The 26,887-nt window shown below is 44.7% G+C and overlaps 1 protein-coding gene across 1 annotated transcript in view; it reads left to right on the forward strand.

Annotated features, from left to right (window-relative positions):
* The window catches only part of ENTHD1 (ENTH domain containing 1), a 281,812-nt gene that overhangs the window by 165,981 nt on the left and 88,944 nt on the right, over positions 1-26,887 (forward strand). The gene's annotated exons all lie outside the window — the stretch shown is intronic.

Genomic DNA, 26,887 nt, shown 5'->3' on the forward strand with positions numbered 1-26,887 from the left:
TTCTACCGGAGTTATTTTTGTGTTTTAAATATTAAGATCTTCCTGTGACGGTGCTTGTCTCAAATCAAGAGGCAGACCCGCAGGACTGAGGTAGGGATACAAATAAACCGACTACAACCTCCCGGGTGCTTGGGTTCGGCACATTGCAGATCGGGTAGACAGATTGTTGGGGGGGAGGGGGGGGCTGGGATTGACCCGGCGGTCTTGGTACACGTTGGCACCAATGACAAAGTTAGAGAAAGATGGAGGGTCCTAAAAAATGATTACAGGGATCTAGGCCAAAAGCTTAAGGCAAGGACCTCCAAGGTGGTATTTTCTGAAATACTACTAGTGCCATGCGCTACCGCAGGGAGACAGTCAGAGATCAGGGAGGTTAATGCATGGCTAAGAAAGTGGTGCAGGAAGGAGGGGTTTGGGTTTTTAGAGCACTGGGATTCCTTTTCTGAGAGGTGCCATCTATATTCTAGGGACAGATTGCACCTCAATGAAGAGGGATCTTCTGCGCTAGGGGGGAGAATGCTAAAAAGGTTGGAGGAGATTTTAAACTAGGATGGAGGGGGGAGGGGAATGAAACAGATAATGAACTAAATGGAATAGATGAGGATACAAGGTGGTATGGAGGTAGAATGAGAGCAAGTGCAAGTTTGACAAGCAGTGAGACACCCATAGTAAATACAGATAATACTAGAAAACTTCTAAAGACTAAACGAAGTGGGCGCAGAAAGGAAGGAGCAGATAAGATAATAGTACAGGCTGAAAAAAAACTGAAATGCATGCTTGCTAATGCAAGAAGCCTGACAGATAAAATGGGGGAGCTTGAATTAATAGCTGCAGTATGATATCATAGGAATTACTGAAACATGGTGGGATGAAACTCATGACTGGACAGTTAATTTAGAGGGTTATTCTTTTTTTTCGGAAGGATCGAACAAATAGAAGGGGAGGTAGAGTATGTTTATATGTTAAACCGGATCTAAAACCTATTATAAGGGATGATGTCTATGAAGGGAATGATGAAAATGTAGAAACTTTGTGGATAGAAATTAGCAGTGGAGGTAAAAGTACAAAGAAAATGTTTGTGGGAATATGCTATAAACCACCAAATATCTGTGACATTGAGGAAGCTAAAATACTTTTGCAAATGGAGAAGGCATCAAAACTGGGTCATGTTTGCATAATGGGGGATTTTAATTATCCAGACATAGACTGGGGCAATGATATTAGCGTTACAACAAAAGGGAACAGGTTTTTGGGGGGTGCTTAAAGACAATTATATGACCCAAATTATTGAGGAACCAACCAGGAGAGGGGCAGTCCTGGTTTTGGTCATATCAAACAATGTAGAAGTAATAACAAATATTCAAGTCCTGGAACATTTGGGTAACAGTGATCATAACATGGTCTCATTTGAAATAAATTATCAAAAAACAGATTACTTGGGTTCAACAAAGACCTTCAACTTTGGAAAGGCAGATTTTAATAAACTGAAGTCTAATCTAGTAGTAATACAATGGGATGATGTTTTTGCAGAGAAAAATGTAGAAGATAAATGGGCAGTCTTTAAAACATTGTTAGAAAAGCACACTTATAAGTGTATACCCTTGGGTAATAAGTGTAAAAGAAATAAGTCAAAATCAATGTGGCTAAATAAACAGGTAGGGGAGGAAATGGACAAGAAGAGGAAGGCGTTTAGATTCTTTAAGTCAGAAGGAGCAGAGACATCGTATCAGAATTATAAGGAATGTAACAAAAATTGCAAAAGGGCAATCAAATTAGCAAAAATGGATAACGAAAGAAGGATTGCAATAGAAAGTAAGGTCAACCCTAAAAAATTCTTTAAGTACCTTAATAACAAAAAAATGAGAAAAGAAAATATAGTACCCTTTCAGTGTGAGATGGGTAGGCAGATTATTGGAGATAAGGAAAAAGCAGAGGTATTAAACAAATTCTTTGCCTCTGTGTTTACCAGGGAAGAATCAAGTTCAATAGTAGTGCCGCAGGAGGAAGCCACAACCTCCATATTAATGAACAATTGGTTAACTGAGGAAGAAGTTCATAAGCGACTTGAACAAATTAAAGTTAATAAGGCACCTGGCCCCGATGGCATACATCCAAGAGTTCTCAAGGAGTTAAGCTTAGTAATAGCAAAACCATTATATTTAATATTCAAGGACTCCATTTCCACAGGCTCAGTACCACAAGATTGGCGTAAAGCAGATGTGGTGCAGGTAAATGGCAGATGAGGTTTAATACAGATAAATGTAAGGTTATGCATTTGGGATACAAGAATAAAAAGGAGACTTACAAATTAAATGGAGATATATTGGGGGAATCCTTGATGGAGAAGGATTTAGGAGTGGTTGTAGACAGCAGGCTTAGCAATAGTGCCCAATGTCATGCAGTAGCTGGTAAGGCAAACAAGATCTTATCCTGCATCAAACGGGCAATGGATGGAAGGGAAGTAAACATAATTATGCTCCTTTACAAAGCATTAGTAAGACCTCACCTTGAATATGGAGTACAATTTTGGGCACCAATCCTAAGAAAAGACATTATGGAATTAGAGAGAGTGCAGAGAAGAGCCACCAAATTAATAAAGGGGATGGACATTTGAACTTATGAGGAGAGGCTAGCTAAATTAGATTTATTTACATTAGAAAAGAGGCGTCTAAGAGGGGATATAATAACTATATACAAATATATTCGGGGACAATACAATGAGCTTTCAAAAGAACTATTCATCCCACGGGCAGTACAAAGGACTCGGGGCCATCCCTTAAGGTTGGAGGAAAGGAAATTTCACCAGCAACAAAGGAAAGGGTTCTTTACAGTAAGGGCAGTTAAAATGTGGAATTCATTACCCATGGAGACTGTGATGGCAGATACAATAGATTTGTTCAAAAAAAGGTTGGACATCTTTTTAGATGGGAAAGGTATACAGGGATATACCAAATAAGTATACATGGGAAGGATGTTGATCCAGGGATTAATCCGATGTGCCCAAAATTGTACTCCAAATTCAAGGTGTGATCTTACTAAGGCTTTGTAAAGGGGCATAATTATGTTTACTTCCCTTCCACCCATTGCCCGTTTGATGCAAGATAAGATATTATTTGGCTTTGCAGCTACTGCATGACTTTGGGCACTATTGCTAAGCCTGCTGTCTACAAGCACTCCTAAATCCATCTCCATAAAGGATTCCCCCAATGTATCCCCATTTAATTTGTAATTCGCCTTTTTTTTTTTTTTCAAACGAAAGTTTTTACTGCACCGACACACTTTATTTGAGCAAATACCCAGTATGTACCTGGCAGATACCTGGAATGCGCCGCTCCTCACCTCTGACAAGCCCCGTTGCGTTTGCCTTCCCAGCCTGGGTTCATGCCTGGCTGACGGGCGGCTGATCTGTTAAATGATAATGATTAGGATTTAATAGGCTGCAATGCTTCGCGTGTCTACCAGATGGCATAAATTCATGAATTGTAATGCAGTATATATATATATATATACTGTGCAGTATTGCAGCCAGCAGGAATAAAATGCTTCAATCCCTGCCTGGAAAATAACGCAATGCACTCGGGCAGAAAACAGTCACAAACCTCAATACACCCGGGTATACCCGAATTCGTGGGACTAGCCAAGCTCGAATAAAGTGTGTCGCCAGTGTATTAGGTGAATGATACAGGCATAACATAATCTAACAACCCAATGTCTTACAATTCTGTAGTCAAAGCACCAATTTTTTCAGTCAAAACGGACTAACTTGACTCACAGGGGACACTAAACGACGGACAAGACCACAAACATTAACACAGACATGCACAAGAGAGGGGAGGGGGGGGGGAGAATAAAAAAAACCACCAGCCTGGAGAGTATTGCTATCGTATCCTCTGTAAGATCCTCTTCTATTTATTTGTGTTGAGGTCCCCCGCGGGTGGCCCTCCAACCTATGGCCCATACTGGCGTCCCCAAGTCATCCCTACCTGTCCTCTCACCCCCCGCCGTCAGTACCTACCTATCAAAGGAGAACGCGTTTCCCTCTATCAAAGCAAAATATTGTTGGCCCCCACCCCGGGGATATCAGACTGGGCCAGCCAAGGTGATCTCATTTTTTTTTAAAATTTGCCGGTGTCATTGACCCGACTTGTCAATTGCTCCATCCGGCATACGTACCAAATTCTTTTCTGAATTTTTGGGATTGTGGGTAAATCGGTTTGCTTCCACAATGCTTCGATTTCACACCTCAGGGCTGTTGCAAAATGTGCAACCAATTTGTGCTCCGATTTGTTTAGCCCCTGGGTGCGCCTGCCTAACAGGAACAACCAGGAGTCCAAAGGGTCCATGATGCCGAGAATTCTCTGTAGCCAATTCCTGATGGCCTCCCAGATTGGGGCCACCTTGGGGCAACTCCACAGCATGTGTAGCAAGTCTACTTGCTCCCCACATTGTTTCGGGCACAATGGGGGGTAGTTCCTGACAAACTTTGCCAATCTTGTCGGGGTGAGGTACCACCGCATCAGGACTTTATACGCATTCTCCTTTAACGTGACACACATCGAGCTCTTGGCCGCTGCTGTTACTATTGTGTCCCAATATTCGTCTTCTAAAGTCTCCCCTAAGTCTGACTCCCATTTATTCCTATAGTTGAGTTTGTTGTCGTTGTCCACTGCGGGACAGACCACCTCTCTGTAAATCCTAGAAGTGCGTCCCCTGCTCTCTGTTCCTCTTAACATAGCTGCTCAAAATTTGTTCGCCTTGGACGTTTTGGGATTTTAGTATAAAACGCACGCAACTGGAGATATTGAAAAAATTCCGAATTCGGCATTTCTTTTTCAGATTTAATTTGTTCAAAGGATTTTATTGATATTCTTCCCTCCAGCTGCAAGAGCCTCATGAGGCCCTTCTGTTTCCAAATTAAAAAGTCAGCGCTATTCAGGCCCGGAGCGAAATCAGGGTTGTCCACAAACAGGGTCATTAAGGAGTGCCTAGCTGTAAGGGCACATCTATACTTGTTTTTTTCCCAAACTGCCAAGGAGCTGCTTACTGCGGCTAACGGTTCTCTAGCGGATTTAAATACCTGTTTTGGGAGCCAAATTAGATCCTGTAGCTCTACGGGAGCACAAAACTCTTTTTCCAACTCAACCCATCGTCGATGGCTAGGGTGCGAGTGCCACTGTATAATTTGGGATAATTGCGCCGCTCTGAAATACGACAACAAACAAGGTACCGCCAGCCCTCCTCTTGTGGTTGGCCTAATTAATGTACTAAACTTGATACGTGGGTTTTTATTACCCCAGACAAATTTCACCATAGCGGACTGCAGCCGGAGGATGTCTTCCCTGATAACTCGTATCGGGAGGGTCTGGAATAGGTATAAAATTCTGGGGAGAAGGTTCATTTTTAGGCTCTGGATCCTGCCAATCCAAGAGATGTTATAATCCGACCACTTTCTGAGATCTTCCTTCAGAGTCCTTATCAGTCTGGGGTAATTTGCTTTAAATAGGGCGCTATGCTCTTTAGTGATATTAACCCCTAGGTATTTTATGTAGGAGGCTTGCCATTGAAAATTGAAATTGACTTCAATTAGCTTTTCTGTGACCTTAGGCAGGTTTAAATTTAGGGCTTCTGACTTTGCTTGGTTAATTTTGAAGCCGGATATCTTATTAAATTCCCCCAATAAGCTAAACACATTCGGAAGAGAGGTAAGGGGTTTCGACAATGTTAGGATAACATCATCGGCATACAGGGCCACCTTATGTGCCTGCTCCGTGACTTGTATCCCTGCTATGTCTGGGCTGTGACGGATATGTGCCGCCAAGGCTTCAATGCATAGTGCAAAGTGTAAGGGGGACAGGAGGCAACACTGCCTGGTGCCGCTCTTTATCTGGAATTCTTCAGACGGGAAGCCCTCGTGCCTGACCCTCGCAGTCGGACCCCGATACAGAGCTAGAATAGCGTTAACCATTCTCCCTCCCAGGCCAAACTCCTTCAGCGTCCCTCTCAGGTAGGGCCAATCAATTCGATCAAACGCTTTCTCAGCGTCCAGACTTAGCACCATTGACGGTATCTTTTTTCTCTTAGCCAAATCGATTAAATCTATAATTCGTCTGGCGTTGTCTGCCGCTTGTCGACCACATATGAACAGCACCTGATCAGGATGGACCAGCTTTGGCATCACCTGATTAAGACGGTTGGCCAATAATTTGGAAAAGATTTTAGTGTCCGAATTAATTAGAGAGATAGGTCTATAACTTTTACAGTCCGCTGGGTCCTTTCCTTGTTGGTGGATCACTGAAATGGATGCCTGCAGCATCTGGCCTGGGGTGGGGGCACCCGCTAAAAAGGAATTAAATAGTTTCAGTAAATGAGGAGCTAAGATTCTCCGGTATTTTTTGTAATATAGATTAGAGAAGCCGTCCGGCCCCGGGGCTTTAGACGGCTTCAATTACTTCATTACCTCTGTTAGCTCATCTAATGTGAAGTCTACCTGTAACGCCTCCCTTTCCTCTCTTCCCAGCTTGGGCAAACTTGCCACTGATAAGTGAAAAGAAAATAAAGTGCGCAGCTAACTAATTAAGTGACGTGATAATAGGTGTTAAAAAACATAACCTTAAACGGAGCGTCTGCAGCTGCGATGGAGGGGGGGCTCAGAAACCCCCTAGACTAGCAGATAAAGACAAAAAAGACACAGCGCACAACGCTCATAGTGCATAAAACAATATAATAATGGTACAATTAATTAGGGTAAGTAATGTGCGTACATCAATAAAGATAAATAAATGCAGTTAGGGATAATGTTACCCAACGCCTCAGGAAACCGGAAGGAGTATCCTCTCAAGGGTTATGGCGCTGGTGTCTCGGATACAGGATCCTATTGGTATGTAGGTAAGTAGATCGCCTCTAAAAAAGTTCTTTTCCCCCAAGAGCACGAGTCCAAAGCTGCTGCTGCCACTTGCAGTCCTTTGCCAGAGCACAGCTCCACACCGGCCGGGTCCTCTCACTCCCCTCTGTGCAGAAGCACTTCCGGGTCGATGACGTCACCACGGGGGGGGAGCGCTGGTAATCGCGCCGTTCACACTCGATCAGCTCAGATGGTGGGGTAATAGATTAGAGGTTGAGCTCTTGTCCAGTCATCCAACGCGTTTCGAAACGAAAACGTTTCTTCATCAGGGATATAAATTGAAGTGGTTCCGGATCAGTTATAAATATTACACGATCGTACCTCATTGGCTGGGCTATCAACTCTCACAGCCAATGGGAAAGTAATGGGGGCGGGTTAATAGTCCCCGTTGCGCGCGTCACTGGTAGCTAATAGCAACATAACATAAACATCACAACAACTTTATTAACAACAAACATAGCTAACCACACGCGATTGATGAGACTAAAAGAGAGAAAACAGTGTTACACATAATAAAAAACGTACATGAGTGCATTAGTGGCCATATAGACCAGGGAGGTTACTCTAATGGGCAATAAATATCACCATCCAACTGAAATAGGAAACATGAAAAGTCTGCAAAGCCGATCACTAATAGAGGAGCATTAAGGTGATCTAATCAATCCTAGTACATATTAAAAAGGCATGTCCTATGAAGTAAACTAAAAGGACAAAGAGACAAAAATTAAAAATCTGTTACTTATGAAAAAAATCCCTTAAATAGTTAAAAAATGCTAAAAAATATATATATACTAAAAAATATATATATAAACAAGTAAAATATGGTTGGGAACACAGAAAAATAATATATAAACTTAATACAGGGACCAAATGTCTATATCTTCATTTAAACCCCCTGGATACAGAGTATTTAGCTTGTGTATCCAGAAGGTTTCCTGCCTAGAAAGTTCTTTTACTCTGTCACCCCCTCTCCTGTTTTTGGGTACGTGCTTAATACCTTTAAATAATAGAGAGGAGGGATCACATTTATGGGATTGTGCATAGTGCTTAGAAAGACTATGCTTCATAAAACCTATTTTAATGTTGCGCATGTGTTCTTGTATGCGCACTTTCAATGGGCGTTTAGTGCGTCCCACATATAAAAGGCCACATGGACACTCCAATAAATAAACAACATGGTCAGTGTTACAATATATAAAATCATTAATACCATGTGTTTCTCCATTGATACATTTAAAAGTCTTTCTCTCTGGGTGCAAATATTTGCAAACTGAGCACTTCCCACACTTGAAATTCCCAATTGGTTTAGTACTTAACCATTTATCGTCCCCACTAGGACATTCAATTTGTTTTATGTCACTCGGGGATAGTATATTTTTTAAATTTTTTGCTCTTCTATAGATGAATTTTGGGAATTTCGAGAGGTGAGCACCCAGCAGCAAATCATTTGATAATATAGACCAATGTTTTCTTACAATTTTCTCAATTTGCCCCGTCATTGAGTTAAAATTAGTGATAAAAGAAACGTTGCATTTCCCCTCACCCTCCTTGGGGGTTTTGCTTTTTTTGGAATTTGTTAATAGCATATTTTTTCTATCAAGTTTTCTTATTTTCTCCAGATCTGTATTTAATTTCTCTAGACGATAACCCCTCTCTAAAAACCTTTGGGTCAGTTTCTCAGCTTGTTCCTCAAAATCTACTTCCGTGCTACAATTTTTCTTCAACCTGTAATATTGGCCACTGGGGATATTTGATATCCACGTTTTTTTGTGATTACTTGTGGCAACAAGGAGGTTGTTGCAATCAACCTCTTTAAAATACGTTTTTGTTACCACCTTTCCTTCTGCTGACGCCATAAGGTTGAGATCCAGGAAGTGTATTTGTGTCTCATGCTCTACATGTGTGAAAGTGAGGTTTTTATTATTATTATTTAAATACTGCAAAAATTGGCCAGTAGAGCACTGGTCGCCGTCCCATATGCACAAGACGTCATCTATGAAACGGCGCCATATAATAATATTTGCCTTGAACGGGTTGTTGTTAAATATACATTCATCTTCCCATCTTCCCATATACAGGTTTGCGAAACTAGGGGCAAATCTAGTGCCCATTGCAGTTCCGCAAACCTGTATGAAAAATTCATCAAGAAACATAAAATAATTATGTCTCAAGATGTACCTGATGGAATCTAAAATAAATTGGCTATTGAGGGGATGCAGAGTGACATCGTTCAATAAATAAGATTGAACAGCATTCAAACCCTTCTCGTGTGGGATGTTGGTGTACAAGGCCTGAACATCACAAGTGAGCCACCTATAAGAGTCTTTCCACACGAACCCTTCTAACAGATTCAACACTGATGTTGAATCTCTCAGGTAGGAAGGAAGTTGTACTACAAAAGGTTGGAGGAAATAGTCCACATATTGGGATAGGTTAGATGTAAGGCTCTCTATTCCCGATATAATCGGTCGGCCAGGCGGCTTTATCATACTTTTGTGTGTTTTTGGGAGATGATAAAAAATGGCAATTTTTGGACAATTGCAGTATAAAAATTCATATTCACGTTTTTCAATTACATTATTCGTGAGGGCTTCATCAAGAAGATTTTTAAGTAAAACCAAGAATTCCCCAGTGGGGTCCCTTTTCAATCTTTTATAGGAGGAGGTGTCGTTTAGGAGTCTGAGGGCTTCCCCCTCATAATCCTTCCTATCTTGTAACACGACACCCCCCCCCTTGTCAGCTTGCCTGATAATAAGGTTCTTATTTTCCTTTAGGAGTTTTAAAGCCAATGCTTCCTTTTTATTTAAATTATGTCTAATATCACTATTTTTAAAATTATTGGTTAAAAGATTAAAATCTTTGTTGACCATGTTAAAAAATGTCTCTATATGGTGACCTTTAGAGTGTGCAGGGTAAAATTTTGACTTCCCTCTAAAGTGAGTATGTGTGCAGGTTAATTCATCGTCTCTAGTCTCCAGCTGAATCGATTCAGCAATATCGATATCAGTAGTAATTATTGCTGGAGTATTTTCTATGTCCGATTTAATAAAATGCCGCTTCAGAGTGAGATTCCTTACAAACTTCTGAAGGTCCGTGTAAAGTTGAAAAGCATTAGGACCACAAGACCGGGAGAAAGTAAGGCCTCTGTCTAAAACCTTTTTCTGATCATCCGTCAAAATGACGGTAGACAGATTAAAGATTCCTTTAGGGGGTTTAGTTTTTAAGGCATCTCGCAATCTCTTTTCTTGAGATCTGGCCCCCCCTCTTGTTCCTCTCCTGACAGGACCCTTTTCCTCCTTTCTTTGATCTCTGGTTTTTGTATTGCCCCCTGACCCTCTCCCTTCCTCAGTGGATCTATATGTCTGTTTTTGACTGAGTCTAAAAAACCTGAGGGAGAGGGTTGGGCCGGTGATCTCTGCCTAACACTTGGTATAAAAACTCTCTGGTTAAAATCTCTCTGATTAAAATTCGAATCATAATTACTATATTCTCTTTGCCCATATCTAAAATTTGGAATGTAATTTTTCCCTTTGTAGTTGGGGTTTCTAAACTGTCCCTCCTGTCTGGGATGGGGCGGATAACCATTATTAGGGGTGAAGCCCCTTCTATTGCCATATACTTGGGTATCCCTGCCTCTTTCATTCCAATTACCCCCACCTTTTTGATTAGGGAAGGGTGTAAATTGTCTTTGCTGCTCGTTATTTCTATTTAAGGATTGGGAGGAGTCTCTTGGGCCCCCTTCTTTATGGTTTGTTTTAGCAGACCTACTTCTATCGGTGTCTTTTGCCCAATTCCTTTGTCTATTGTTATCGTAATCGGCCTTGTCTCTAAAAAACTTTTCATGTTTCCTTTTCAGAGTTTCTTCCTCCGCATGTTCAAGTTTCATGCGGAGGTCGTGTTCAAGCTCTGAGCAATCATACTCAATGACTAAGGGCTCCAACACTTTAATAACTTCTGAAATCTCCTTATCCATAATTTTTAGTGTTTTAGTTCTTTCATAAATAATGAGCTTCATTAGTGATATAGAGCAATCATCCAGGATCCTATTCCACTCTTTCGTAAATTGTTCATGTTGCCACTGATAAGAATGTTTTTAACTGAGTACGAGTGTCCTCGTTCTGAGAGACCTTTGCCTCGTCATATAGGGTCTCGTAATAGGTTTTGAATTATTCCACAATTAGTTTAGGGTCAGAAGTAAGTTTACCCGTCCTAGTCCGAATTGATTGAATATGAAAATTTTGCAATTTTTCTTTTAATTTATTGGCAAGTAGGGTATCTGGTTTGTTTGCTTTTTCATAGAATTTCCGCTTTGACCATGACAGCTCCTTTTCAGCCCGGGAGGCCAGTAACAAATGTAGTTGTGTTTTAGTATCAAGCAAGGCCTTCAAGGTCGAAGCCTGCTTCTTCTGTTTATGAAGGGCCGAGAGGACAGCCAATTCTGATTGAAGTTGTTTAATCTTCAAGTCCCTCTCCCTTTTATGTTTGCTTGCCAATCCTATGAGATCTCCTCTCAATGTTGCCTTATTGGCTTCCCACAGGGTAGACTATGAGGAAACACTGCCTACGTTTGTCTGGAAGTACTCCCTGATCTTATCCCCTACTTTGTGCTCAAATTCAGGGATTTTGATTAACTCATTGAGTTTCCAACTCGCTCCTGGTCTGTTCAGTCTGAAATCGGTGCACCGCAGCTCAATAGGTGCATGATCCGACCATGAAACATCATGGATACCCGTGTGGGAGATCTGTGAAACCATTCTATTAGACACAAAGAGGTAGTCTATCCTACTGTATCTGTCATGTGGGTGTGAGTAAAAGGTATACCCTCTCTCCGGGTGCTGTTCCCGCCAAACATCTATCAATTTGTTAGTCTTTAACCCTCTGGACCATTCTACCCGCGTTTTCGGGCCCAAATTATTCCCAGGTGTACACCTATCATATTTAGGATCCAGGGTCTGATTAAAGTCTCCTCCCACAATCACACATGCCTGTGCTGTCTTTTCTAACATGGAGAAAAATGTATCCAGAAATGATTCCAGTTGCTCACTTGGAGCGCACACATTAGCCAGCGTGATGCTCTGACCTTTGATATCCCCTACCACAATAAGGAACCGCCCGTTTTTATCTTTCTTTGTTAGGATAATATTCAGCAGGACCCGGTTGTGGACAAGGATTGCAACTCCTCTCTTTTTTTTATTTGCTGACGCGGAAGACCAGTTTCTATATCTGCCATCTATGTACTTTGGGGAACTTGTTTTTGAGAAGTGTGTCTCTTGTAAGAGAACAATGTCAGGGTCGTACAGGGTTGTAATCAGTCAGGGCCATCCATCGTTTCTGGGGACTATTCAATCCCTTAACATTATGGGACAAAATTACAAAGTCCTTACCCATTTGGTGATATGAGGGGTTGAGCTGTATTATGGGTTATCCGTTCCTGCAGATTGACCCTGTTGGAGTTGGACCAGGGCCGATTCCAACTCTCTGGCTGCTGGCAAAGAAGAAAAACACTGGGGCACACAAAAGAGAAACAATGACACCGACATACACAACAGATCAGAACAAATAGTGAACAGCCTATGGCAGCCGTTGATCTATCTCCGGCTACCACAGTACATGCCCCTCCTGGACGTCCAGCTTGGTCGCAGTCCTGGGTGATCTTCTCCCAACTGCTGACATTGGCGATCGCTGGTCCAGTGGGGACTTGCATGAGCCACCACGGCTCAAGTCTCATGGCACTCATGTGAAGACCCATACCGAAGTTGGGAATGGACTCAGCTCCTTCCCCCCCCCCCCAGTGCTTATTAAAACATCCTACCAATATCCATGCTGGTCTATCCAACTACACTCCTCCTGTTTCCCCCCTAGGGGATGCTCTCCCAACCTAGAACCTCTGTTTCTAACTGTGTCTACGAACTGTAAATCTGTCATCCTTCCCAGCTAATAGTAACTCCCCGCTAAAGTTATCGCTATCTTTTTCCCTTTTCCTTATCTACCTCTGTCTGCTCCACTGCTACCTTATTCTTTATCTCCTCCCGGGGGGCATTATTTTGCTCTTACTCCTTCCCTCTCTCTGCCTCTCTCATATTTTATTTTATTGCTCCACCTTTACTTTGTCCGGGCCGACTGCCCGGGCTCCTGGTTTCCCCTGGGCCTTCCCCCCCACCCCCCCGAGCTGTATTTGCCGGTCATCTTCCTCCGGCCCTCTCGTGGCTTGCACCCGCTCTCGCGGGACCTCCTCTACCACGTCGCCCGGAAGGAGCATCATCGCAGGACCCCTCTCTGCCACCTCCAAGATGGCCACTCCGGCACTTCCTGTGACGCATGTCCGGGTGACGTCATTCCGGTCCTGGCTGCTCCTGAAGACGGCCGCTTTCCCGCCTCTTCTTCCCGCCATCCGCAGCTCCTCGCCTTGCTGGTTCCATGATGGCACCCTCGTCTCTCACCGACGCCATCTTAGATGTATGCGTTCCACCGTTAGGAGCCGCCATCGCCGCCCAAACTGGAAACCTTTTTCTCAGGTAAGTTGACTGTTTGTGTGTTTTCTTTTCATCTTTAGGGATATGTCTTTTAGCTCTCGTCTGTTAGGGGTGTCTAGCAATGTTCGGGGGCCCCTTACTCAGTAATTTGCTTTAAGGAAGGATGAATCAGACAACGCTTCATTCTATCAAACAGACTTTAATGTACCGGAACATCGGTGAACGCTGATAACTGTGAACTTCGCATAACTTGCATTGATTGTTTTTTATTCCTCCGCCGCTGCCTCAGCTCTGCGGTCTGGCCGCCCTGCTGTCTGCCACTCCTGCTCAATTCATGCTCCGGAATATCCGGTAATATTGCCGCCATCCATCGGGTGACAAAACCCTCCACATCTGAGACTGTCTCCGGAACGCCGCGGATCCGGACATTATTCCGGCGCTCCCGTTTTTCTGCATCCTCCTGGCATTCCACTAGCTCCTCCACTTTTGTCTGCAGGTGTGTGGTCTTTTTCTCAGTCTTTTTAATTGACTTGGATGCGGCCGCCATTTTTTCTTCGAAGGCTCCGGTACGCTCTCCTACATGCTGGACCTCTCTCCGGAGCTTTTGGATCTCGGCCTGCAGTAATGTTTTGAGGTCTTTCTAAGGGGGGGGAACGGAGTGAGGGGAGACAGAGTGGGAAGGGGGAGAAAGGAGAGAAGGGGATAGAGAGAGAGTGTGTGAGAGTGTCTGTCGAAGTCACAGCGGCGGACCGGTAGTTGTTCTGGTCCCTCCGCCGAGTCCTCTTCACGCTCCGATTCCGAGCCGGCATTTGAAAGCGGCGCCATTTGTGCCTCGGCGGCCCGGGAGCTTGACTTCTTTAAATATTTTCGGAGATCCCCTGTATTTTTTTTTGGTTCGTCGGCGGGGCCATCTCTAAACCGTCACTTCTCTTGCTGTAGTAATTTTAGGTTGGAATCAGTGCTTTTAAATGGATATTTTCTTAATAAATTCGTAGTGGGGGACGGAGCTCTCAGCTTATGCTGCCATCCACCTCACTCTCGCGCATATGCCTCCTGTAATTCGCCTTTTTATTCTTGCATCCCAAATGCATAACCTTACATTTATCTGTATTAAACCTCATCTGCCATTTACCTGCCCACGTTTCCAGTCTCTCCAAGTCCTTCTGAAGAGAAATTACATCCTGCTCTGATTCTATCACCTTACACAATTTAGTATCATCAGCAAAGATGGAGACTTTGCTCTCGATGCCAACCTCAAGGTCATTAATAAACAAGTTAAAAAGCAGGGGTCCCAGTACCGATCTCTGAGGTACTCCACTCACGACTTTAGCCCAACCTTTACAAAGTATTTTTTCAATGCTAACTTCCTTGCAAACTTTGGACGGCTGAAAAAATTGGCGATACATGCCTTTTTCACCCACATGTCTTGGGTATGAATGAACCCAGCTAGCTTCAACTCAGCCCTCTTTCCAAAGCACAACAAGTCCTGTATATTTTCTTCACTTTATTTAGGAAAGCAGCAATAAAAACAGGCATTTGTGGATGAGATGTTTGTGTTGGAAAAGTGTATCTCTGTGGGTGCTTTGTAGTAAGTGCAGGTGAAAAGGATAAGGCCTTGCCAGTAGAGAGGTAACAGAACGTACTCACTTAGCCAATGTTGAAGGTAAAAGGAAGTGTGAGGGAATTCTGGGTAGCAGGAATAGTCTTGGGACAGACTATCTAGAAACAAACAAGAGGGGAGGGCAGAATAGCCCATCCTGAGAAGAATCTCAAAGGTTGCTGTAGCAACCCACTGGCAACCTGCTCACAGGCAGAAAGGGCAACATATTGATACATCACACAGGCACGGTGTGTGTATGTGGAACAATGCCTGCAGCTGAACTTAAGGAGCTGACAAGCAGAAGGGGGTCAGGCAGAAATGTGGTTCTTGTTCCATGATACTCTCTGTCTGGTATCTGGAGATTCCACTATATACCTGGAATATGTGGAACATATGTGCAATGCATGACAAAGATAAAATCACATTCTTAAACAATGCAAGAGTCCATGTCCAAATAGCGATGTGACACCGGCTGGTATCACTGGTTTCAAAGTCTCTTGGCCAAGGTTCTTTGGCAAAGGATGCAGGGTGGATGCACAGCTCCAGGTTAGCTGGTTGCACCACAATGTCTTTGTGTTAAAGTCTCTGACACTGTTTTCTTTTAGCTTTGTGAGAGAACAGTCTTCTTGTCTCTGTAGTTTTACCTACTGAGTGCATCCCCTTGTAGGTATGCCAGTCGTGGTAGCCTGTCACTCTATCACCTGGCGTTTGGCAGAAGGAGATGGCTTTTGGCTCCTTGCGGAAGCGGAACAACACTCCGGGAAAACGGGTTGTTGAATCTAGTCCAGTGAAGAGGGCGTCGTTCAGGGAGACTCCCTGGGGCTGAGCGCTGGGGCTGAACACTACCCAGTTTTGCTCGGGTTCCTGAGGGTGGTAGACCCCAGATGATTGGAGGTATCAGCATTCTTCACCTTCCTTCATTAGAGGTGCTGGCTTTGCGTGGCCGGTAAGGAATATCTTCCGGATGAAGGCCACAAAGTTGTTTTTGGTCTCCGGTTTCCTTTGTAGGTCGCAGCGGTGCGGAGTGAACCTAGAGATGGCATGTTCTCCATTGTTGGGGAGGCGCCTTCTTGGTGAACGGAATGGTAGCGGGTTCATCCAACTGCCCGGTCCGTCTTTGACGAGCTCCTTGACCTGCACGTCTCAGCTGTGTCATTGCTCTCAGGAGGACTGTCTGATTGTTTCTTTTCTTTTGGGAGACCCTTATGTCGGTCACCTTCAGGAGGTTACTTTCTTCCTTCGGTGGAGTCGACTCGTCATCCTTGGTTGTCTGAACCACTAAGCATCCTAGGCCATTGTCACATCCCCCTGATGTGAGGATGTTTTCGTTGATCTCAGGGGTATGACCTTGTCTCTTCTCTTCACTTGGCCCTCCTGTCACTTGGAGATGGCCAAGACATGGTTCAGAGAGGGATGTGTGTCCACATTCTGTTATCACCGTTCTGTGGGCGTCAACATAGTCTTGTCCGTGCCCTTTGTCAGTGCACACATTGCCCACTATCACCCATCCTAGGTTAAGTCTTTGGGCGTATGGTGCGTTGTGGGGTCCGTTACGCTGTTTATGGACTTTATGTACCCTCAAGATGTCCCTACCAAGCAGCAGCAAGATCTTGGTGCCTTGTTCTACCGGCGGGATGTAGTTTACTATTCCTCTGAGGTGCGGGTGATGGCGTGCCACGTCTGGTGTGGGAATCTCGTCCCTGTTTGCGGCCATGTGGTTGTACTCGATGAGTGTGGGGAGAGCTATCTTCACTCTGTTATCCACTGAACGTATGATGTAACCGCTTGCTCTTCTCCCTGTTGTCTCAGTTGACCCTGCACAGGTTCTGAGGGTGTAGGGTAAGGCATTGTCTTGTGAGTTGAATAAGTTGAAGAATTCCGTCTTCGCGAATGATCTGTTACTTTGATCGTCGAGGATTGCGTACATCCGAATAGCCTTCTCATGTTGTCCCTGGGGGTGCACTGCAACAAGGCATATTTTGGAGCAAGACATTTTGTCACTTCCTTTTTCGCAAACCTCGGTGCACTGAGACGTGACAGATGTTGGCTCTCCTTCCTCCCCGCCATGCTCCGCTACGTAGGATGGGTTGTTGAGTTGGTGGAGTGTCAGCGCCTCTGGAGGTAGAGATGTTACCTGCTTGTCACTTTTGCACACTGCACATTTGATGTCTTCTTTACAGTCTCTGGCTAGGTGAGTCGTGGAATTGCAGCACCTGAAGCAAACTCCGAATTCTCCGAGCAACTTCTTGTGTTCCTCTAGGGACTTCATCCTGAACCCAAAGCACCTGCTAAGTGGGTGTGGCTGCTTGTGTATGGGACATTCCCTGTTTGGGTCCCTTGGTTTCTCGTCTCCGGCGACCGACTGATCGGGAGTAGTTTGAGTCGTGGGGGACACGTCCGTCCTGTGGAAGCGGAACAACACTCCGGGAAAACTGGTTGTCGAGTCTAGTTCAGTGAAGAGGGCGTCGTTCAGGGAGACTCCCTGGGGCTGAGCGCTGGGGCTGAACACTACCCGGATTTGATCGGGTTCCTGAGGGTGGTAGACCCCAGATGATTGGAGGTACCAGCATTCTTCACCTTCCTTCATTAGAGGTGCTGGCTTTGCGTGGCCGTTAAGGAATATCTTCCGGATGAAGGCCACAAGGTTGTTTTTGGTCTCCGGTTTCCTTTGTAGGTCGCAGCGGTGCGGAGTGAACCTAGAGATGGCATGTTCTCCATTGTTGGGGAGGTGCCTTCTTGGTGAACGGAATGGTAGCGGGTTCATCCAACTGCCCGGTCCGTCTTTGATGAGCTCCTTGACCGTTGACCTCAGGAATCCTCTATCGTCCATCGATGGTTTTTGCTTGTCGTCGTCCCTTGTGGTCTGGAACACTGTGCCCCCTAAGTCATCGGTGCATTCCTCTTGGACGAGAACGTCTCCACGTATTTTGGTGATACGCCTTTGTGTCTCTTTGTTGACTGCCCTCAGGAGGTTGTTTTCTCCCTGGACATGACGAAGAACAGTCTCTTTTGTCCTTGTACTGCTGCGACACACTTTATTCGAGCAAATACCCAGTATGTACCTGGCAGATACCTGGAATGCGCCGCTCCTCACCTCTGACAAGCTCCGTTGCATTTGCCTTCCCAGCCTGGGTTCATGCCTGGCTGATGGGCGGCTGATCTGTTAAATGATAATGATTAGGATTTAATAGGCTGCAATGCTTCGCGTGTCTACCAGATGGCATAAATTCCTGAATTGAAATGCAGTATATATATATATATATACTGTGCAGTATTGAAGCCAGCGGGAATAAAATGCTTCAATCCCTGCCTGGAAATAACTCAATGCACTCGGGCAGAAAACAGTCACAAACCTCAATACACCCGGGTATACCCGAATTCGTGGGACTAGCCGAGCTCGAATAAAGTGTGTCGCCAGTGTAAATCCTTTTGTGAAATGTCTCTGCAACTGTCTCCTTTCACGTGTGTGAAGGAACATTCTTTTTGCCCCTGTGGTTTCACCTGCAGGGTACAATCCTTTGCGGCTATTCCAGCCGTGGTAGCTGGCTGCTTTGTCGCTTGACCTTCTGTGGAGAGGAATGGCTGCACGTCTCAGCTGTGTCATTGCTCTCAGGAGGACTGTCTGATTGTTTCTTTTCTTTTGGGAGATCCTTATGTCGGTCACCTTCAGGAGGTTACATTCTTCCTTCGGTGGAGTCGACTCGTCATCCTTGGTTGTCTGAACCACTAAGCATCCTAGGCCATTGTCACATCCCCCTGATGTGAGGATGTTTTCGTTGATCTCAGGGGTATGACCTTGTCTCTTATCTTCACTTGGCCCTCCTGTCACTTGGAGATGGCCAAGACATGGTTCAGAGAGGGATGTGTGTCCACATTCTGTTATCACCGTTCTGCGGGCGTCAACATAGTCTTGTCCGTGCCCTTTGTCAGTGCACACGTTGCCCACTATCACCCATCCTAGGTCAAGACTTTGGGCGTATGTATGGTGCGTTGTGGGGTCCGTTATGCTGTTTACTGACTTTATATACCCTCAAGATGTCCCTACCGAGCAGCAGCAAGATCTTGGCGCCTTGTTCTACCGGCGGGATGTAGTTGGCTATTCCTCTGAGGTGCGGGTGATGGCGTGCCACGTCTGGTGTGGGAATCTCGACCCTGTTTGTGGCCATGGGGTTGTACTCGATGAGTGTGGGGAGAGCTATCTTCACTCTGTTATCCACTGAACGTATGATGTAACTGCTTGCTCTTCTCCCTGTTGTCTCAGTTGACCCTGCACAGGTTCTGAGGGTGTAGGGTAAGGCATTGTCTTGTGAGTTGAATAAGTTGATGAATTCCGTCTTCGCCAATGATCTGTTACTTTGATCGTCGAGGATTGCGTACATCCGAATAGCCTTCTCATGTTGTCCCTGGGGGTGCACTGCGACAAGGCATATTTTGGAGCAAGACATTTTGTCACTTCCTTTTCCGCAAACCTCGGTGCACTGAGACGTGACAGATGTTGGCTCTCCTTCCTCCCCGCCATGCTCCGCTACGTAGGATGGGTTGTTGAGTTGGTGGAGTGTCAGCGCCTCTGGAGGTAGAGATGTTACCTGCTTGTCACTTTTGCACACTGCACATTTGATGCCTTCTTTACAGTCTCTGGCTAGGTGAGTCGTGGAATTGCAGCACCTGAAGCAAACTCCGAATTCTCCGAGCAACTTCTTGTGTTCCTCTAGGGACTTCATCCTGAACCCAAAGCACCTGTTAAGTGGGTGTGGCTGCTTGTGTATGGGACATTCCCTGTTTGGGTCCCTTGGTTTCTCGTCTCCGGCGACTGACTGATCGGGAGTAGTTTGAGTCGTGGGGGACACGTCCGTCCTATGGACCGAGATGGGTGTTTGAGTGTTACCGTATCTCGCCACTGGTCTCTCATTCCTCAGGCTGCTTGCACTATTTGTAGTTTGCGCACCCAAGATGAAACTGGGATCGTTCCTTGTCCTTGCTGCTTCGCGGATGAAGCTCAAGAATAATGAGAATGGGGGGAAGGCGACTTGCCTTTTGTATTTGGAGCCTTGTGAAATCCATCTTTCTTGGAGGTTGTAAGGTAGCTTCTCCAAGATGGGTCTCACTCCGCGAGCCGTATCTAGGACGTTGAGACCTGCTAAGGAATGGTCTTTCCTTGCAAACTCCTGCTCTTGCAGCAGGTCCCCGAGCTCTCGTAACTTCGAGTAGTCTTTAGCTGTGATCCTGGGAAAGCTGTCAACTCTCTTGAAGAGCGAATCTTCGACTGCTTCGGGGCTACCGTTGCAATCTTCTAGCTTTTCCCATACAAGGTCAAGACCTACTTGGGGGTGGTTCGCATTTTCTGCCCCGAGTCTCTTCGCGTGTTCCATGGATTCTTTTCCCAGTTATTTGGCTAGCAGTCTGAGTTCTTCCCTAGCTGAGACATCCAGGCTCTTGATTGCGTCCTTGAACGCGAACTTCCACATCCGGTAGTTCTCAGGACGGTCGTCAAAGTTGGTGAGTCCTGTTTGCACCGTCACGCCGGATCATGTACTTGGCCATGTCTGTCAGGCCTGAGACATCGGCGTGTTGGTCACGTTCTGAGGTAGTTGCTGGGAGGGTCCGTGCGGTCGTCTCTTTCTTGGCGTGGACGCGTGATGACTGCTGGTCAGTGTGAGGGGCTGTATTCTCCCGTGTGGGTGTGCCTGGATTGCGAGCCTGTTGTAGTGCATCCGTGTGCGCGCTGGCGTGTGGGTCACTGTTGCGGCTGTGGCTATCCCAGGCAGCATGTACCATTGAAGGAACAGCGTCTTCTATTCGTGGACCTAGCAAGTCTTCGGTGTCTGTGGAGTCACTTCCTTCTAGTTGAGATGGTGCGCTGGTGTTTATGCTGCAGAGGCTCCTTACATAGTCCTCAGTGCGTTGGACTGGGTCCTCTATGGCTATCTGTCTGTACGGTTGCTCCCCGCCGTCCTGTCTCGCAGCTGCTTCTAAGACTTCAGCTTGGGCTATGGCGGTGGCGGCTTCCTTCTCTTGATTAAGTGGCTCTAGTTCCGCATCGAATTCGGCTTTCCTACGCTTAGTGGCTGCGGGAGTAGCGACGGTGGCGGCGGCGGTAGCGGCGGCGGCATTAGCGGCGGCTGTCTGCTCCTCCTCTTCTCTGCGCGCTCTTTCTGCCCTTGCGGCTGCCTCTCTCCGACCATATTCGGCCCTGGCATGTGCGGCCTCTGCGGTGGCTCGCGCCTTGGTAGCGCTTGCGCTTGCGCTGGACGCGTTAGATTGCACTGCTTTTGCTGACCTTGATGAATGCCTGGATGTGCTCGAGCGCTGTGATGCAGTTTCCAGCAAAAGGTCTTTTCTCTGGTTTTCGGCCTCAGTGATAGTGGTCTGCACGAAGCCGTCGTGCTCCAGGTCAGTTGCCTCCTGCTGGTCACGTTCGCTGAGGCTTTCTTCCGTGTTGATTCTTTTCAGGTAGGCGAGATATGTTTGTGACAGCATTTGGTAGCGTTTGTGACTTGACCTCAATTGTGCTATTGCTTGCCTAATCTGTTTCTCCTGATCACTAGTACTTGCAACGTTACATATTTCACGACCAGTGTCCTCCCAGGCCTTCTCTAACTTTTCGCGGTGTGTGTCAATGTCAACCTCATATTTTTCGCGGGCCTTTTGTGTCAGTGTGACTGTCCGTTTAGGCCTTGCGTCTGCCTGCGCCTGTTGCAGTTGCGCAGCGGTCTCTGTGTCTGAGTGATCGCTCTCCTGCGTGATGTCTGGTGAGGCTCTGAGTTCTAAAACATACTGGACACCTAACAGGCTCCTATTGAACCCCCAAAATAACCACAACATATATATAAGCATATGAGTGTCACAGAGGAGTGCTACTGAGCATGGCAATATATATTTAAAACCAGAGACTGAACATAAAACACAGACAGAGCTCAGTGCACATCCAGTGAAACCCATACACGGTACAGTGCCTAAATATATATGTATAAATATCTATTAAATAAAATGGTCTTTTAGTTTAACATTTTTGGCCAAAATTGTCGTAAGCCCCTGAGCCACTGCACGGCAGACCACATTTCCAGGGGTCCCTAACACTAATATAAATTCTGTCCAGTATGTTTTACAATTCTTGTTCAGCTAGTCTTAGCTGATTGGAGGGTGGCAACCTCCTACCTAATTGAAGCTTACCCCCTCCCACATTTAAATGGTTAAAAGATCACTCCATAGCATCTCCCACTCAGGGGAACTTGCTTGCTTGCAGTTTGGTTGTGACAAATCTAATACAGAGTGCTTTTCCTGGTAATGTACAGGTCATTAAAAGCTTCAATCAGACTTAGAACTGTCTGTGTTTTATGTTCTGTCTCTGGTTTTAAAGTGGCTCTGAGTTCTGCCATGCTGTAGGTGTGTGTAGGCCTTTAGCCAGTGCGTGTGGCGTGCAGTCTTTTACCTGCGTCAGCGATGGGCTACTGTCCCAGATGATGCCGAGCGGTGTCCTGCAGCGTTCAGCGTAAGGGTAGCTGTACTCACAGGTCTCCGGTGGCTCTGACCCGTGTCCTGGCGGGTGTCCGGTGGCGTGGCCCTTGATGGCGCTAGCCGTGGGGACGTGCGCAGGGGTAGGTGAGATGGTAGCTCCTCACTATGGAGCTATGCAGAGGGTGAACTCAAACAGAAAAAGGCAATCAAAGTTCTGTGTAAGATGCACTGTCTGACTGCAGCGCTGCTGCCTTGAGTGTAGGTTGCAGGCTGTGTGCGGTGTAAGCTGCTTGCTGTACTGCTAGAAGTAGTGTAAGCTGCTTGCTTGTAGTGCTGCAGGCTGTGTGCAGTGTAAACTGCTTGCTGTTAGTAAGGCTTTGCTGTAGAAAGTCTGTGCTCTTTGGTATAAAGCCTGCTGCCCTGTCTGGCAGTGTAAAGCTGCTTGCTTGTCCTGGGGTGCAGAGACTATTCTGTATAGCATAAAGGTTATGAGTAGCAGTTCCTGTGTATATCTCCAAGACACACGGTCTCCTTTTCACTATTCTGGATATCCATTTTGGGCGAAAAGGCCTCGATACGTGGGTTATGAAGGCTTATAGAATAGGCCCGTATATATTTTCTATCACCAGAGAACAGCCTAAGGCCTTTGAATGTGTATGTTTAGACTCTTATTTAAAACTAGATCCCTTATTTAAATTTAAAATTTGTCATATATATAAACCACTCACAAGTTCAGGATCTGAGAATCTGGGAAGGCCTCATATCCAATTGAAGTAGAGATTTCCCAGCCTGGAATCTGATTTTGCAGTCTTTTAATAGGCTGAGGAGAGCAACTCCAGCAGTGCATCTGCATGAAATACAATTTAAGATTCTCAACAGAGCCTATATTAGCCCGGCACAATGAAAACATTTTTAGACAAGATATCTCCAGCAACTGTCCTAAATGTTGATGCGTTGATGCTATTTTTTTTGCATTGTATATGGGAATGTGGCAAGATCAGATATTTCTGGAATAAAATTACCCAACTACTGAACAGGCTGTTGAACAGGAGGATAAATACAGATTATAGGCCTTTTTTGTTTCGGGTCATTCTTCTTTCTTCAAAAAAGTGTATTATGGACTGCTGGATTAGATCCAGCTCCCCATCCATTTTCCAATTGACAGCCCAAACAAATACTGTAGATCAATAGCTATGTTTAGATAGGAAGTATACTGTACTATGAAAATGTGCTTAAATAGACAAGAATTAATCCACAGATGGATTGAATTTACAGGAAGTGATGGATAAATGCAAGGTTCTGGGTCAAGGGCGCTAACAAGCTATCTAGAGGGAGGCTGTATAGAGTCGGAATTTACAATATTTGAAAATATTCAAAATACGGCTGCTAAAGAGTTGGGTCAAAGCTGGTATTAGTGTTTTTATTCATGTTTGTCTGCTTGGGTTAACATATATTCTTGTTCCTACTCTAGTCTGTAGAACCCCCTTAGAGGCTGTCATTTTTTTAAATTAAAATGTATGTTTAACTGTTAGTATGTTTAATTTGATCTGATGGGATCGCTGTTTGGGTTGGTTTATTTTATTTACCTTTTATATTATAATCTTCTGTAAAGAGAAAATATGAGAAAGTATGTAAGAAGCCTGTCCTCACAGATCTGACCGATAATCTAAAGAGTTGGAGTCAAAATATTGAATGACTTTCCATGTATATAACGTAAATATATGTTTTTTTTATTTGATGCTTTGTTTCAATGTATATGTTCATCTACAATAAAGGATCGTTTAAAAAAAACATGCTATTTGCAAGTCATTTTCCATTTGTTAGACACTTATTGTAAACAGTTGTAAAGTATGAAATATAGCAGTTACAATGGATAACCCTAAATAGTTCCATAAAAGTAATGTAAGCCACAAATCTAAGAATTCCAATGTGCCTGTGATGCTAAAATGTCCTAACAGAGCCTAGACTATGGCGTTTGAGCAAAAATTACTGTTATGGTTTAGTTCCCCTCTGAAGGATAGATACCACGGGACTCTAGCTAAAGGAAACTGGATGTTTTATTAGCTATGAAGAAATGGAACTGAGCATGCTAACTGCTGTTATAAATTACATTTTGCTTCTTCAGGTATCAGCAGAAATGGCATTTAGGAACTAAGTAAAGAAGTGTTGAAATCCTCGGCCTCACTCTCTGCACTAATTAGTATTATTAAGTGGAAAGTATAGTAGGCTATAAATTCACCTCCAATAAAAAGTACCCAAAAAATGAACCCCTTAAGTGTCACGCTCAAAAAATATAAAAAGTAGCGACCGTCATTTTAATGATATCAATTTGAGAGGGAGGTTGGATGGGAAAGGTCACTCATGTCATTATACTGTACAATGTAGATTATGAATTTGTAGAATGTCATGCTTGGTAGTGACAGTACCTAGAGTGTATGTGCTCCTTATTTTATGAACTCCTATAGTGTCACAGTGGCCCGTAAATCATTAGTCAACATGACTGTTATGGAAATGAAATGGTTAACTCAATTAAAAAAAAAAGATTGATATTTCATTATTACGATTCTATCTATAGCAATTTGTTTGTCTCCGTGTTTCTAGAACTTTAATTCTTACAAGGCAACTGCCTTGTATTGTGGGGGGAGGGACCTACAGCTCCTTTATAAACTGGCCCCTCTCTGGCCACAGTCTATTGTGCTGTTTGGAACAACCATCCACCTCTCCTCCATTTATTCAGCTTTTACTTGTATACATATCTAGCCCATCTTCCCTCTCCCAATCGCAGATAGGGTCCCCTAAGGTGTTCTGGGGTCTGCCTAGGTGTCTCTGTGTGGTGCATACCTGCTGGCAACAGGAGGGCCTGAGTCTCCCACGATGACATGGGGTATAACAGGAACAGGTTACTGGGGTGGATAACTTCATTCTGGTTCAAAGGTGCAGCGCCTCGATCTATAGTAAGCCCCAGGAATGCGGGGTGGAATCCTTTACCACAGAGTATCCCCACAGGGATGAGAGATTCTAGTCTCACACAAGGATTATCTTTAAAAGCAGCAGTCTCTTTATTCTCTTGGGCAGCAGCAGCCGACAGGTACAGTTCATGCACAGTCCACTAACTGTTCTCCCTTGTGATGTTCCTCCCTGCCACCACTATGGACCAAAGGCATCCAGAGTGGGGCAAGCTCTTCCCTCACCCCCTACGCAGGGTGAGAGGTATTTGGTCCACCTCACTAACTATAGTTAGATCAGCTCTACTCATGAGCTGATCACTCCTCTCCTCCTAACTCACTAACACTACTGTCAGACTGACTGAACAGCCACAACAGACAGACTAAATAGGAAATGCACTGCTCTTTTATGATCTCAGCAGGCACCGCCCCTGTGTCTCTTGCTTTGACACAGGGTCAGGTGTCCTACCTCCACCACTCAGGGCGCTTGAAGTGGGAGAAACCCATGATAACTCCTGGCAACCTGCCCTTACCAGGGATTATACCAGGAGGAGGATAGAACTATAGCCCCATTTCTTACCAGGGCTACACATATATGTGCAGCCCCCCTTTTGGGACTACTATTTCAGTTAACAGCCTTAAAGGGTTAACTGTGTGGCCTCACTCAGGTGTAGAGTGGTTTTCCACTCCCCAGTATGTCTTGTGATCAGTGATGTCACCATAGGGAGATAGAAGGGTATATATTGCTAAACCCAATGTTCTAGAAAAAGGTTCTTCAGAGTTCAGACAGGGGTCTCACTGTGAGTTCTGTAAATTTGTGTATAGATTTGTGTATTAAGTAAGATGTGTCCTATCACACTTTGTTGTTTTCAGTTAAGGAACATGCCCTTTAAGTATCAAAAGTATTAAAAGAACTATTCATCTCAATGTCAGTACAAAAGACACAGGGTCATAAGGTTTGAGAAATCTAGATTTCATCAGCAACAAAGGAAAGGGTTTTTACAGTAAAGGCAGTTAGAATCTGGAATTCATTACCCATGGAGACTAGGATGGCAGATACAATAGATATCTTCAAAAAAAGGTTGGACATCTTTTTAGAAACTAAAGGTATACAGAGATAAACCAAATAAGTAAAAGGGTAGGATGTTGATCCAGAGAGTAATCTGATTGACAATTCTTGGAGTCTGGAAGGAATTTATTTTTTCCCTTATGAGATCTCAGATGATATTACATTGTTTTTTTTTGTTTTCCTTCCTCTGGATCAATATACTGTAAGTATAAATATAGGGTTACATAGTTACATAGTAGATGAGGTTGAAAAAAGACGTACGTCCATCAAGTTCAACCTATGCTAAATTTAGACAACAGATACTTTATTCTATATCTATACTTACTTATTGATCCAGAGGAAGGCAAACAAAAAACCCCATTAAGGGGAAAAATTAATTCCTTCCTGACTCCAAGAATTGGCAGTCGGATTAATCCCTGGATCAACATCCTTCCCATGTATACT

The sequence above is a fragment of the Ascaphus truei genome, chromosome 17, assembly GCF_040206685.1.
Source record: "Ascaphus truei isolate aAscTru1 chromosome 17, aAscTru1.hap1, whole genome shotgun sequence".
Lineage (NCBI taxonomy): Eukaryota > Metazoa > Chordata > Amphibia > Anura > Ascaphidae > Ascaphus > Ascaphus truei.